Raw genomic sequence first — 14483 nt, 5'->3', positions numbered from 1 at the left:
AAGACGATTTATGAACGGCAAAGAGATATAGGTGATTTACTTGCTGTTTCTTCTATAAAATAGTCAACACTTGCTGTTTCATTTACATTTACATTTAAGTCATTTAGCAGACGCTCTTATCCAGAGCGACTTACAAATTGGAGAGAGTTTCAGTTGTTCATCAACTGTAAAGAGACCACTACTATGCGCCACGAGTCTACGTGAAACACTCCAAAATAAAGTTCATGAGTGTCCAAGAAAACAGTAATGAGGCAAAGAGGAGCGTTACGTTACACAGATTCACGAGCATCATGACATCTGACAACCGGACATATGTATATAATGACGAGATGCTCCTGTCTCTGCCCAATGGGAGTCGTTGTCCCCAACGGCGGGAAGCCACATGTTTAGGTCCTAAATAAACCCATATAAATTCATTGGTTTTATTTTTGGGACAGATTTTTGGTGAGAGTGAAACCTCTCGCTTGGCCTATTCCTCTCTGCTGCGTTTCATGTCCTCTTTGTGACTCAAAGAATTATAGCGAGAGAGAGAGAGAGAATAATCCCCAGAAGAGCGAATTGCAGCTTTTAAAGTGAAACGTTCATGTGAAGTGAAACATGTAGCCAGGTTGAAATCAGTCTGTATTTACATATGTATATATTTATGTTATTATTATTTATATTTACATACGTACATATTTATATGACATATTTACATATTTAAATATGGCTGCGCTAATGGAACAACCATGAGCCCAGCACAATTCTTCTATTATGGAAACTGTTGTATACAGCTCTACCCCACCCCCCGTCCAATGCCAATATGCCAGGGCCAGATCAACCCCCCCATTGTGCCACTGATGACTAGGGATGTTCTCAGTTTAGTGAGTCCTCCAGATCAGAGGCAGTAGGGATGACCAGGGATGTTCTGTTTAGTGAGTCCTCCAGATCAGCGGCAGTAGGGATGACCAGGGATGTTCTCAGTTTAGTGAGTCCTCCAGATCAGAGGCAGTAGGGATGACCAGGGATGTTCTCAGTTTAGTGAGTCCTCCAGATCAGAGGCAGTAGGGATGACCAGGGAATGTTCTCTGTTTAGTGAGTCCTCCAGATCAGAGGCAGTAGGGATGACCAGGGATGTTCTCTGTTTAGTGAGTCCTCCAGATCAGAGGCAGTAGGGATGACCAGGGATGTTCTCTGTTTAGTGAGTCCTCCAGATCAGAGGCAGTAGGGATGACCAGGGATGTTCTCTGTTTAGTGAGTCCTCCAGATCAGAGCCAGTAGGGATGACCAGGGATGTTCTCTGTTTAGTGAGTCCTTCAGATCAGAGGCAGAAGGGATGACCAGGGATGTTCTCTGTTTAGTGAGTCCTCCAGATCAGAGGCAGTAAGGATGACCAGGGATGTTCTCTGTTTAGTGAGTCTGTCAGATCAGAGGCAGTAGGGATGACCAGGGATGTTCTCTGTTTAGTGAGTCCTCCAGATCAGAGCCAGTAGGGATGACCAGGGATGTTCTCTGTTTAGTGAGTCCTCCAGATCAGAGGCAGTAGGGATGACCAGTGATGTTCTCTGTTTAGTGAGTCCTCCAGATCAGATGCAGTAGGGATGACCAGGGATGTTCTCAGTTTAGTGAGTCCTCCAGATCAGAGGCAGTAGGGATGACCAGGGATGTTCTGTTTAGTGAGTCCTCCAGATCAGCGGCAGTAGGGATGACCAGGGATGTTCTCAGTTTAGTGAGTCCTCCAGATCAGAGGCAGTAGGGATGACCAGGGATGTTCTCAGTTTAGTGAGTCCTCCAGATCAGACGCAGTAGGGATGACCAGGGAATGTTCTCTGTTTAGTGAGTCCTCCAGATCAGAGGCAGTAGGGATGACCAGGGATGTTCTCTGTTTAGTGAGTCCTCCAGATCAGAGGCAGTAGGGATGACCAGGGATGTTCTCTGTTTAGTGAGTCCTCCAGATCAGAGGCAGTAGGGATGACCAGGGATGTTCTCTGTTTAGTGAGTCCTCCAGATCAGAGCCAGTAGGGATGACCAGGGATGTTCTCTGTTTAGTGAGTCCTTCAGATCAGAGGCAGAAGGGATGACCAGGGATGTTCTCTGTTTAGTGAGTCCTCCAGATCAGAGGCAGTAAGGATGACCAGGGATGTTCTCTGTTTAGTGAGTCTGTCAGATCAGAGGCAGTAGGGATGACCAGGGATGTTCTCTGTTTAGTGAGTCCTCCAGATCAGAGCCAGTAGGGATGACCAGGGATGTTCTCTGTTTAGTGAGTCCTCCAGATCAGAGGCAGTAGGGATGACCAGGGATGTTCTCTGTTTAGTGAGTCCTCCAGATCAGAGCCAGTAGGGATGCCCAGGGATGTTCTCTGTTTAGTGAGTCCTCCAGATCAGAGCCAGTAGGGATGCCCAGGGATGTTCTCTGTTTAGTGAGTCCTCCAGATCAGAGGCAGTAGGGATGACCAGGGATGTTCTCTGTTTAGTGAGTCCTCCAGATCAGAGGCAGTAGGGACGACCAGGGATGTTCTCTGTTTAGTGAGTCCTCCAGATCAGAGGCAGTAGGGACGACCAGGGATGTTCTCTGTTTAGTGAGTCCTCCAGATCAGAGGCAGTAGGGATGACCAGGGATGTTCTCTGTTTAGTGAGTCCTCCAGATCAGAGGCAGTAGGGATGACCAGGGATGTTCTCTGTTTAGTGAGTCCTCCAGATCAGAGGCAGTAGGGACGACCAGGGATGTTCTCTGTTTAGTGAGTCCTCCAGATCAGAGGCAGTAGGGATGACCAGGGATGTTCTGTTTAGTGAGTCCTCCAGATCAGAGGCAGTAGGGATGCCCAGGGATGTTCTCTGTTTAGTGAGTCTGTCAGATCAGAGCCAGTAGGGATGACCAGGGATGTTCTCTGTTTAGTGAGTCGTCCAGATCAGAGGCAGTAGAGATGACCAGGGATGTTCTCTGTTTAGTGAGTCTGTCAGATCAGAGGCAGTAGGGATGACCAGGGATGTTCTCTGTTTAGTGAGTCCTCCAGATCAGAGGCAGTAGGGATGACCAGGGATGTTCTCTGTTTAGTGAGTCCTCCAGATCAGAGGCAGTAGGGATGACCAGGGATGTTCTCTTGATAAGTGCGTGAATTTGACAATTTTTCTGTCAAAATGTAACGACTATCTTTTGACTGTCAGGGATAATGTATGGAGTAAAAAGTTGTTTATTTTCTTTAAGAATGTAGTGAAGTAAAAGTAAAAGTTGTCAAAAACATATAAACAGTAAAGTAAAGTAGATATACACCAAAACACTACTTAAGTAGTACTTCAAAGTATTTTCTACTAAAGTACTTTACACCATTGGAAAAAGGGCAGCCAGTGAGGAAGAAATACCATTATAAATACAACCCATATTGATCTGTTTATTTGTCTTCCCGTTTGTTACAACACTGTGTATATATATATATATATATATATATATAAATAATATGACATTTGAAATATCTTTATTCTTTTGGAACTTGTGTGGGTGTAATGTTTACTGTTCCTTATTGATTGTATATTGTTAACACCTTTGTTTATGATCTATTTCACTTGCTCGACACCCCCCCCCAGTGAAACGGGGAGGAGGGTGGTGCTGACAGGGGAACAGGAATAAAGACACTGTGGGGGGGGGGGGTCTATTGTGAGGAGACTGAATAGAGGAGGAGAGGAGTTATGTCTGGGGAACAACACAACACACGCACTACTTCAGCATGAGCCGCTGTGTGTGTGTGTGTGTGTGTGTGTGTGTGTCTGCTGTCTACTGCTGAATGTCAAACACACACACACAGACACACCAGAATAACCTGTTGTGGAGAAATGCTTACCGACATTTGAAGCCAAAAAAGGTCAACATCAAAGGTCAGCAGCGGAGTTCACACGAAAATCATCAGGGTAATTTATCTCCCATCCTCAAGATCATTCAGATTAGTTAATAACAGACTAGTTGTATAGAGGGGTTTATTCAGGTTAGTTAATAACAGACTATAGAGGGTTTATTCAGGTTAGTTAATAACAGACTAGTTGTATAGAGGGGTTTATTCAGGTTAGTTAATAACAGACTAGTTGTATAGAGGGGTTTATTCAGGTTAGTTAATAACAGACTATAGAGGGTTTATTCAGGTTAGTTAATAACAGACTATAGAGGGGTTTATTCAGGTTAGTTAATAACAGACTATAGAGGGTTTATTCAGGTTAGTTAATAACAGACTAGTTGTATAGAGGGGTTTATTCAGGTTAGTTAATAACAGACTATAGAGGGTTTATTCAGGTTAGTTAATAACAGACTATAGAGGGTTTATTCAGGTTAGTTAATAACAGACTAGTTGTATAGAGGGTTTAGTCAGGTTAGTTAATAACAGACTATAGAGGGTTTATTCAGGTTAGTTAATAACAGACTAGTTGTATAGAGGGGTTTATTCAGGTTAGTTAATAACAGACTATAGAGGGTTTATTCAGGTTAGTTAATAACAGACTATAGAGGGGTTTATTCAGGTTAGTTAATAACAGACTATAGAGGGGTTTATTCAGGTTAGTTAATAACAGGCTATAGAGGGTTTATTCAGGTTAGTTAATAACAGACTATAGAGGGGTTTATTCAGGTTAGTTAATAACAGACTATAGAGGGTTTATTCAGGTTAGTTAATAACAGACTATAGAGGGTTTATTCAGGTTAGTTAATAACAGACTATAGAGGGGTTTATTCAGGTTAGTTAATAACAGACTATAGAGGGGTTTATTCAGGTTAGTTAATAACAGACTAGTTGTATAGAGGGTTTAGTCAGGTTAGTTAATAACAGACTATAGAGGGGTTTATTCAGGTTAGTTAATAACAGACTATAGAGGGGTTTATTCAGGTTAGTTAATAACAGACTATAGAGGGGTTTATTCAGGTTAGTTAATAACAGACTATAGAGGGGTTTATTCAGGTTAGTTAATAACAGACTATAGAGGGGTTTATTCAGGTTAGTTAATAACAGACTATAGTTGTATAGAGGGTTTATTCAGGTTAGTTAATAACAGACTATAGAGGGTTTATTCAGGTTAGTTAATAACAGACTATAGAGGGTTTGGCCCCCCAATGGTGGAACAAACTCCCTCACGACGCCAGGACAGCGGAGTCAATCACCACCTTCCGGAGACACCTGAAACCCCACCTCTTCAAGGAATACCTAGGATAGGATAAGTAATCCTTCTCACCCCCCCCCCTTAATGACTTAGATGCACTATTGTAAAGTGGCTGTTCCACTGGATGTCAGAAGGTGAATTCACCAATTTGTAAGTCGCTCTGGATAAGAGCGTCTGCTAAATGACTTAAATGTAAATGTAATGTAAATGGGTTTATTCAGGTTAGTTAATAACAGACTATAGAGGGGTTTATTCAGGTTAGTTAATAACAGACTATAGTTGTATAGAGGGGTTTATTCAGGTTAGTTAATAACAGACTATAGAGGGTTTATTCAGGTTAGTTAATAACAGTGGAGGACTGTAGTTCTTAGAGTGGTGAAGTCAGATTAGACTTTCTTCGACATCTGTTGTGCAACCTTTCGGTTTACATTATCCTGTAGACTGGGTTTCATAGCATTATCATGTAGACTGGGTTTCATAGCATTATACTGTAGAATGGGTTTCATAGCATTATCCTGTAGACTGGGTTTCATAACATTATCCTGTAGACTGGGTTTCATAGCATTATCCTGTAGACTGGGTTTCATAACATTATCCTGTAGACTGGGTTTCATAGCATTATCCTGTAGACTGGGTTTCATAACATTATCCTGTAGACTGGGTTTCATAGCATTATCCTGTAGACTGGGTTTCATAGCATTATCATGTAAACTGGGTTTCATAGCATTATCATGTAGACTGTTTCGTAGCATTATCCTGTAGACTGGGTTTCATAGCATTATCCTGTAGACTGGGTTTCATAGCATTATCCCGTAGACTGGGTTTCATAGCATTATCCCGTAGACTGGGTTTCATAGCATTATCCTGTAGACTGGGTTTCATAGCATTATCCTGTAGACTGGGTTTCATAACATTATCATGTAGACTGGGTTTCACAGCATTATCCTGTAGACTGGGTTTCACAGCATTATCCTGTAGACTGGGTTTCACAGCATGATCCTGTAGACTGTTTTTCATAGCATTATCCTGTAGACTGGGTTTCATAGCATTATCATGTAGACTGGGTTTCACAGCATTATCATGTAGACTGGGTTTCATAGCATTATCATGTAGACTGGGTTTCACAGCATTATCATGTAGACTGGGTTTCATAGCATTATCCTGTAGACTGGGTTTCATAACATTATCCTGTAGACTGGGTTTCACAGCATTATCATGTAGACTGGGTTTCACAGCATGATCCTGTAGACTGTTTTTCATAGCATTATCCTGTAGACTGGGTTTCATAGCATTATCCTGTAGAATGGGTTTCATAGCATTATCCTGTAGACTGGGTTTCATAGCATTATCCTGTAGACTGGGTTTCATAGCATTATCCTGTAGACTGGGTTTCATAGCATTATCATGTAGACTGGGTTTCATAGCATTATCATGTAGACGGGGCTTCACAGCATGATCCTGTAGACTGGGTTTCATAGCATTATCCTGTAGACTGGGTTTCATAGCATTATCATGTAGACTGGGCTTCACAGCATGATCCTGTAGACTGGGTTTCACAGCATTATCCTGTAGACTGGATTTCGCAGCATTATCCTGTAGACTGGGTTTCACAGCATTATCCTGTAGACTGGGTTTCATAGCATGATCCTGTAGACTGGGTTTCATAGCATTATCCTGTAGAATGGGTTTCACAGCATTATCCTGTAGACTGGATTTCACAGCATTATCCTGTAGACTGGGTTTCACAGCATTATCCTGCAGACTGGATTTCATAGCATTATCCTGTAGAATGGGTTTCACAGCATTATCCTGTAGACTGGATTTCACAGCATTATCCTGTAGACTGGGTTTCACAGCATTATCCTGTAGACTGGATTTCACAGCATTATCCTGTAGACTGGGTTTCACAGCATTATCCTGTAGACTGGGTTTCACAGCATGATCCTGTAGACTCTTCCTCTTCTTTCCATCTCTTCATCATCCCATCTATCTAGTGTTTTTTGTTTCTCCAGTAGAGCAGTAGGCTACCACCCTCTGTCATCTGCCCAAAGCACAGCAGTACCTCTCTACACCATCCAGCTCAAGACTCACTGTCTCATTCTCCCTCCCTCTCCCCCTCCCTCCCTCCCTCTCTCTCTCTCTCCCCCTCACTCTCTCTCCCTCTCTCCCCCTCCCTCCCTCTCTCTCTCTCTCCCTCTCTCTCCCCCTTATATATCTCCCCCTCCCTCCCCCCATCTATCTCTCCCTCCCTCCCTCCCTCCCTCTCTCCCCCCTTATCTAGCTACACCTCTCTCCCTCTCCCTCCCTCTCTCCCCCTTATCTATCTCTCCCTCCTCCCCCTTATCTCTCCCCCTCCCTCTCTCTCTCCCCCTTATCTATCTCCGCCTCCCTCCCTCCCTCCCTCCATCGAACAGAGGTAGACTTCATTCTGGCGTTCCTGTCAATCTGCAGTAGAGTTAAAACGCACATAGATCGCTCTATGCCTTGGCAACAAGTCTTAATCTGGTGCTGACACATTTTCTTCAGCAGGCTGTGTGTGTGTGTGTGTGTGTGTGTGTGTGTGTGTGTGTGTGTGTGTGTGTGTGTGTGTGTGTGTGTGTGTGTGTGTGTGTGTGTTGCGTGCGTGCGTGCGTGCGTGCGTGCGTGCGTGTAATTGACGGCTGATGTGGAGCTTCCTGTTTCGGTCATGGTAGGGTCACACTGATGTACAAATCAGCCAATCAGCAAGCTGTTGCTTCTCAATCGTCTGTCTGTCTGTCTGTCTGTCTGTCTGTCTGTCTGTCTGTCTGTCTGATTGGACAGGAGTACACCAAGGTCATTGCCAGCGTTCGGACGGTGTGTGTCTGTGTGTGTATGTGCATTAGTTGGTGTGTTGATGTTGGTCTCTGGCGCTTGTCAAGCTTCTTACCTGCTGCCGGACAGATGGGCTGCATAGTGGACCTCTCTCCCTTTACACCTCTCCACCTATTCCCCTCTCCACCCATCTCCCTCTCCTTCTCCACCTCTCCTCTTATCGCCCTAACCACCTCTCCTATCTCCACCCCTCCTCTTATCTCTCGCTCCACCTCTCCTCTCTCCACCCCTCCTCTTATCTCTCGCTCCACCTCTCCTCTCTCCACCCCTCCTCTTATCTCTCGCTCCACCTCTCCTATCTCCACCTCTCCTCTTATCTCTCGCTCCACCTCTCCTATCTCCTTCTCCACATATTAGCAGGTAATACACACAGTACAGACTGAATCCGTTCCTATGGTGTTGTGTGTGGCTGGGCAGTGCCCCAGAGCCGTAGTGTTGATGGGGCTTATGAAAGCAGATGGACTGACATGCTGACTGGTAAGGCTTCATTAACCATTACTCTGCCACGCACACGCACACACACACACGGCGAGGGTTCATTAACTCTGTGTGTCACAAATATGCCGCACTCTCCCCCACTCCGATCCACCTTACGCTGGCACAGAGGCCCACGGGAGGGGTGTGTGTGTGTGGGTGTGTGTGGGTGTGTGTATTAGATGGTACTTCACACAAGTGAAAGGCGTAAGGATGTTTATTGATCACGAGAGTCTCATTTGAGGCTGGAGTTTCTGCTTGGAGTTCGAGTTCCGCTCGTGAGTGAGTGAGTGATGGGGTGAGTGAGTGAGTGAGTGAGTGAGTGAGTGAGTGAGTGAGTGAGTGAGTGAGTGAGTGAGTGAGTGATGGGGTGAGTGAGTGAGTGATGGGTTGAGTGAGTGATGGGGTGAGTGAGTGAGTGAGTGAGTGAGTGAGTGAGTGAGTGAGTGAGTGAGTGAGTGAGTGAGTGAATTGTGTGTGCCTGGTGCCACAGCAAGGTTGGTGTGTGTGTGTGTAGGGTTGGTGTGTGTGAGTAGGGTTGGTGTGTGTGTGAGTAGGGTTGGTGTGTGTGTGAGTAGGGTTGGTGTGTGTGTGAGTAGGGTTGGTGTGTGTGTGAGTAGGGTTGGTGTGTGTGTGAGCAAGGTTGGTGTGTGTGAGTAGGGTTGGTGTGTGTGATTAGGGTTGGTGTGTGTGTGAGTAGGGTTGGTGTGTGTGTGAGTAGGGTTGGTGTGTGTGTGAGTAGGGTTGGTGTGTGTGTGAGTAGGGTTGGTGTGTGTGTGAGTAGGGTTGGTGTGTGTGTGAGTAGGGTTGGTGTGTGTGTGTGTGTAGGGTTGGTGTGTGTGTGTGTGTGTAGGGTTGGTGTGTGTGTGTGTGTGTAGGGTTGGTGTGTGTGTGTGTGTGTAGGGTTGGTGTGTGTGTGTAGGGTTGTGTGTGTGTGTGTGTGTAGGGTTGGTGTGTGTGTGTGTCTGTAGGGTTGGTGTGTGTGTGTGTAGGGTTGGTGTGTGTGTGTGTAGGGTTGGTGGTGTGTGTGATGGATCTAATAGGGAGAAACAGGTAACTAGGGTCTGTGATGGATCTAATAGGGAGAAACAGGAAACTAGGCTCCATGATGGATCTAATAGGGAGAAACAGGAAACTAGGCTCCATGATGGATCTAATAGGGAGAAACAGGAAACTAGGCTCTGTGATGGATCTAATAGGGAGAAACAGGAAACTAGGCTCCATGATGGATCTAATAGGGAGAAACAGGAAACACGGCTCTGTGATGGATCTAATAGGGAGAAACAGGAAACTAGGCTCCGTGATGGATCTAATAGGGAGAAACAGGAAACTAGGCTCCGTGATGGATCTAATAGGGAGAAACAGGAAACACGGCTCCGTGATGGATCTAATAGGGAGAAACAGGAAACACGGCTCTGTGATGGATCTAATAGGGAGAAACAGGAAACACGGCTCTGTGATGGATCTAATAGGGAGAAACAGGAAACTAGGCTCCGTGATGGATCTAATAGGGAGAAACAGGAAACTAGGCTCCGTGATGGATCTAATAGGGAGAAACAGGAAACTAGGCTCCATGATGGATCTAATAGGGAGAAACAGGAAACTAGGCTCCGTGATGGATCTAATAGGGAGAAACAGGAAACTAGGCTCCATGATGGATCTAATAGGGAGAAACAGGAAACTAGGCTCCGTGATGGATCTAATAGGGAGAAACAGGAAACTAGGCTCCATGATGGATCTAATAGGGAGAAACAGGAAACTAGGCTCCATGATGGATCTAATAGGGAGAAACAGGAAACTAGGCTCCATGAAGGATCTAATAGGGAGAAACAGGAAACTAGGCTCCATGAAGGATCTAATAGGGAGAAACAGGAAACTAGGCTCCATGATGGATCTAATAGGGAGAAACAGGAAACTAGGCTCCGTGATGGATCTAATAGGGAGAAACAGGAAACTAGGCTCCATGATGGATCTAATAGGGAGAAACAGGAAACTAGGCTCCATGATGGATCTAATAGGGAGAAACAGGAAACTAGGCTCCATGATGGATCTAATAGGGAGAAACAGGAAACTAGGCTCCATGATGGATCTAATAGGGAGAAACAGGAAACTAGGCTCTGTGATGGATCTAATAGGGAGAAACAGGAAACTAGGCTCCATGATGGATCTAATAGGGAGAAACAGGAAACTAGGCTCCGTGATGTATCTAATAGGGAGCATCCATCTTGGTGTTCTTCTAACAATGAAGGTTCCTTATTGAGGGCTGGCCTAGTAGGATGAATAGGGAGAGTTATATGGGATGATGGTTAGATGTGAGGCGTGTGTGTGCCTGGTGCCACAGCAAGGTTGGTGTGTGTGTGTGTAGGGTTGGTGTGTGTGAGTAGGGTTGGTGTGTGTGTGAGTAGGGTTGGTGTGTGTGTGAGTAGGGTTGGTGTGTGTGTGAGTAGGGTTGGTGTGTGTGTGAGTAGGGTTGGTGTGTGTGTGAGCAAGGTTGGTGTGTGTGAGTAGGGTTGGTGTGTGTGATTAGGGTTGGTGTGTGTGTGAGTAGGGTTGGTGTGTGTGTGAGTAGGGTTGGTGTGTGTGTGAGTAGGGTTGGTGTGTGTGTGAGTAGGGTTGGTGTGTGTGTGAGCAAGGTTGGTGTGTGTGAGTAGGGTTGGTGTGTGTGATTAGGGTTGGTGTGTGTGTGAGTAGGGTTGTGTGTGTGTGAGTAGGGTTGGTGTGTGTGTGAGTAGGGTTGGTGTGTGTGTGAGTAGGGTTGGTGTGTGTGTGAGTAGGGTTGGTGTGTGTGTGAGTAGGGTTGGTGTGTGTGTGTGTGTAGGGTTGTGTGTGTGTGTGTGTGTAGGGTTGGTGTGTGTGTGTGTGTGTAGGGTTGGTGTGTGTGTGTGTGTGTGTGTAGGGTTGGTGTGTGTGTGTAGGGTTGGTGTGTGTGTGTGTGTGTAGGGTTGGTGTGTGTGTGTGTCTGTAGGGTTGGTGTGTGTGTGTGTAGGGTTGGTGTGTGTGTGTGTAGGGTTGGTGTGTGTGTGATGGATCTAATAGGGAGAAACAGGTAACTAGGGTCTGTGATGGATCTAATAGGGAGAAACAGGAAACTAGGCTCCATGATGGATCTAATAGGGAGAAACAGGAAACTAGGCTCCATGATGGATCTAATAGGGAGAAACAGGAAACTAGGCTCTGTGATGGATCTAATAGGGAGAAACAGGAAACTAGGCTCCATGATGGATCTAATAGGGAGAAACAGGAAACACGGCTCTGTGATGGATCTAATAGGGAGAAACAGGAAACTAGGCTCCGTGATGGATCTAATAGGGAGAAACAGGAAACTAGGCTCCGTGATGGATCTAATAGGGAGAAACAGGAAACACGGCTCCGTGATGGATCTAATAGGGAGAAACAGGAAACACGGCTCTGTGATGGATCTAATAGGGAGAAACAGGAAACACGGCTCTGTGATGGATCTAATAGGGAGAAACAGGAAACTAGGCTCCGTGATGGATCTAATAGGGAGAAACAGGAAACTAGGCTCCGTGATGGATCTAATAGGGAGAAACAGGAAACTAGGCTCCATGATGGATCTAATAGGGAGAAACAGGAAACTAGGCTCCGTGATGGATCTAATAGGGAGAAACAGGAAACTAGGCTCCATGATGGATCTAATAGGGAGAAACAGGAAACTAGGCTCCGTGATGGATCTAATAGGGAGAAACAGGAAACTAGGCTCCATGATGGATCTAATAGGGAGAAACAGGAAACTAGGCTCCATGATGGATCTAATAGGGAGAAACAGGAAACTAGGCTCCATGAAGGATCTAATAGGGAGAAACAGGAAACTAGGCTCCATGAAGGATCTAATAGGGAGAAACAGGAAACTAGGCTCCATGATGGATCTAATAGGGAGAAACAGGAAACTAGGCTCCGTGATGGATCTAATAGGGAGAAACAGGAAACTAGGCTCCATGATGGATCTAATAGGGAGAAACAGGAAACTAGGCTCCATGATGGATCTAATAGGGAGAAACAGGAAACTAGGCTCCATGATGGATCTAATAGGGAGAAACAGGAAACTAGGCTCCATGATGGATCTAATAGGGAGAAACAGGAAACTAGGCTCTGTGATGGATCTAATAGGGAGAAACAGGAAACTAGGCTCCATGATGGATCTAATAGGGAGAAACAGGAAACTAGGCTCCGTGATGTATCTAATAGGGAGCATCCATCTTGGTGTTCTTCTAACAATGAAGGTTCCTTATTGAGGGCTGGCCTAGTAGGATGAATAGGGAGAGTTATATGGGATGATGGTTAGATGTGAGGCGTGTGTGTGTGTGTGTGTGTGTGTGTGTGTGTGTGTGTGTGTGTGTGTGTGTGTGTGTGTGTGTGTGTGTGTGTGTGTGCGTGTGTGTGCGCGTGTGTGTGCGTGTTTAGATGGATTTACAGTATAGAGGATCCTTAAACACTCTAGGAACAGCAGTGTCTGTGTGGAGCTCTGACCTTCAGGTCTGCTATTCTGTCTGTCTTAACTTCTCTATGTTAGACACTTGGGCACGCACTGTAAAGCCTAGATCCCAGACTCTCATGCCCAGTCCTAAATCAACTCACTGCATAGCCTAGATCCCAGACTCTCATGCCCAGTCCTAAATCAACTCACTGTAAAGCCTAGATCCCAGACTCTCATGCCCAGTCCTAAATCAACTCACTGTAAAGCCTAGATCCCAGACTCTCATGCCCAGTCCTAAATCAACTCACTGCATAGCCTAGATCCCAGACTCTCATGCCCAGTCCTAAATCAACTCACTGCATAGCCTAGATCCCAGACTCTCATGCCCAGTCCTAAATCAACTCACTGCATAGCCTAGATCCCAGACTCTCATGCCCAGTCCTAAATCAACTCACTGCATAGCCTAGATCCCAGACTCTCATGCCCGGGTCCTAAATCAACTCACTGTAAAGCCTAGATGCCAGACTCTCATGCCCAGTCCTAAATCAACCCTTTAGCCTCTCCCCCTTTGGCACTTCTGGCACAGACCTGAGAGGATTGGGTAGGTGTGAGAAATATGACCCGGAACAGATTGGGACCAGAAATCGGCCCTGGCATTTACCCCATTCCCACATTATTAACCAAATAATAATACTTGTGCTCAAACCCCCCCCCCCCTCCCCCCTCCCCAATTTAGACAGGCCCTTTAGCTAGAAAAAAATTGACCTTATGGCCACTTTGCCCCTGAGGACGTCGTCCCCACAGTGACTGTACGTACATACCCCAACCAGAAGCCATGGATTACAGGCAACATCCGCACTGAGCTAAAGGGTGCCCCTTTCAAGGTGCGGGACTCCTGCTATCTCGGAACATATTCCAGTCTGTGCTCACAAAACAGTCCTGCAGCGTAGCATCCGCGTCATCTGATAATTTCCGTATTGAGCAAGTCACTGGTACTTCCTGCTTTAGTCTCTGTGTGTGGAGTAGAGATGGTCTAGGATTTGTTTTTTCTCACCTGGTTGTACATTTAACATGCTGGTATAAATTTGGTAAAACTGATTTAAGTTTGCCTGCATTAAAGTCCCTGGCCACTAGGTGAGCGGATGGGTATCGAAGGATATTTCAGACTGACAGACAGACCAGATGGGTATCGGAGGATATTTCAGACTGACTGACAGACCAGATGGGTATCGGTGGATATTTTAGGGCCCTGAGGGGTACAGTGGTTACAGCATGGTGGGAGGTGATTCAGGAGACCCTTCTCCAGGAGAAGAGGAGGAGAGGAGAAGAGGAGGAGAAGAGCAGAGGAGAAGAGAAGAAGATGAGGATAGGAGAAGAGGAGGAGAGGAGAAGAGGAGACCAGTAGTGGAGCATGAACTCACATCAACTCAGTTCCTTTTAAATAACACACACACACACACACACACTGTAACTATGTGTGTATAGTACCTGTTCTCACACACACACACACACACACACACACACACTGTAACTATGTGTGTATAGTACCTGTTCACACACACACACGCACTGTAACTATGTGTGTGTATAGTACCTGTTCACACACA

This window comes from Oncorhynchus masou, chromosome 31 (assembly GCF_036934945.1).
Source record: "Oncorhynchus masou masou isolate Uvic2021 chromosome 31, UVic_Omas_1.1, whole genome shotgun sequence".
NCBI classification, from domain to species: Eukaryota; Metazoa; Chordata; class Actinopteri; order Salmoniformes; family Salmonidae; genus Oncorhynchus; species Oncorhynchus masou.
This window is presented reverse-complemented; position numbering follows the sequence as displayed.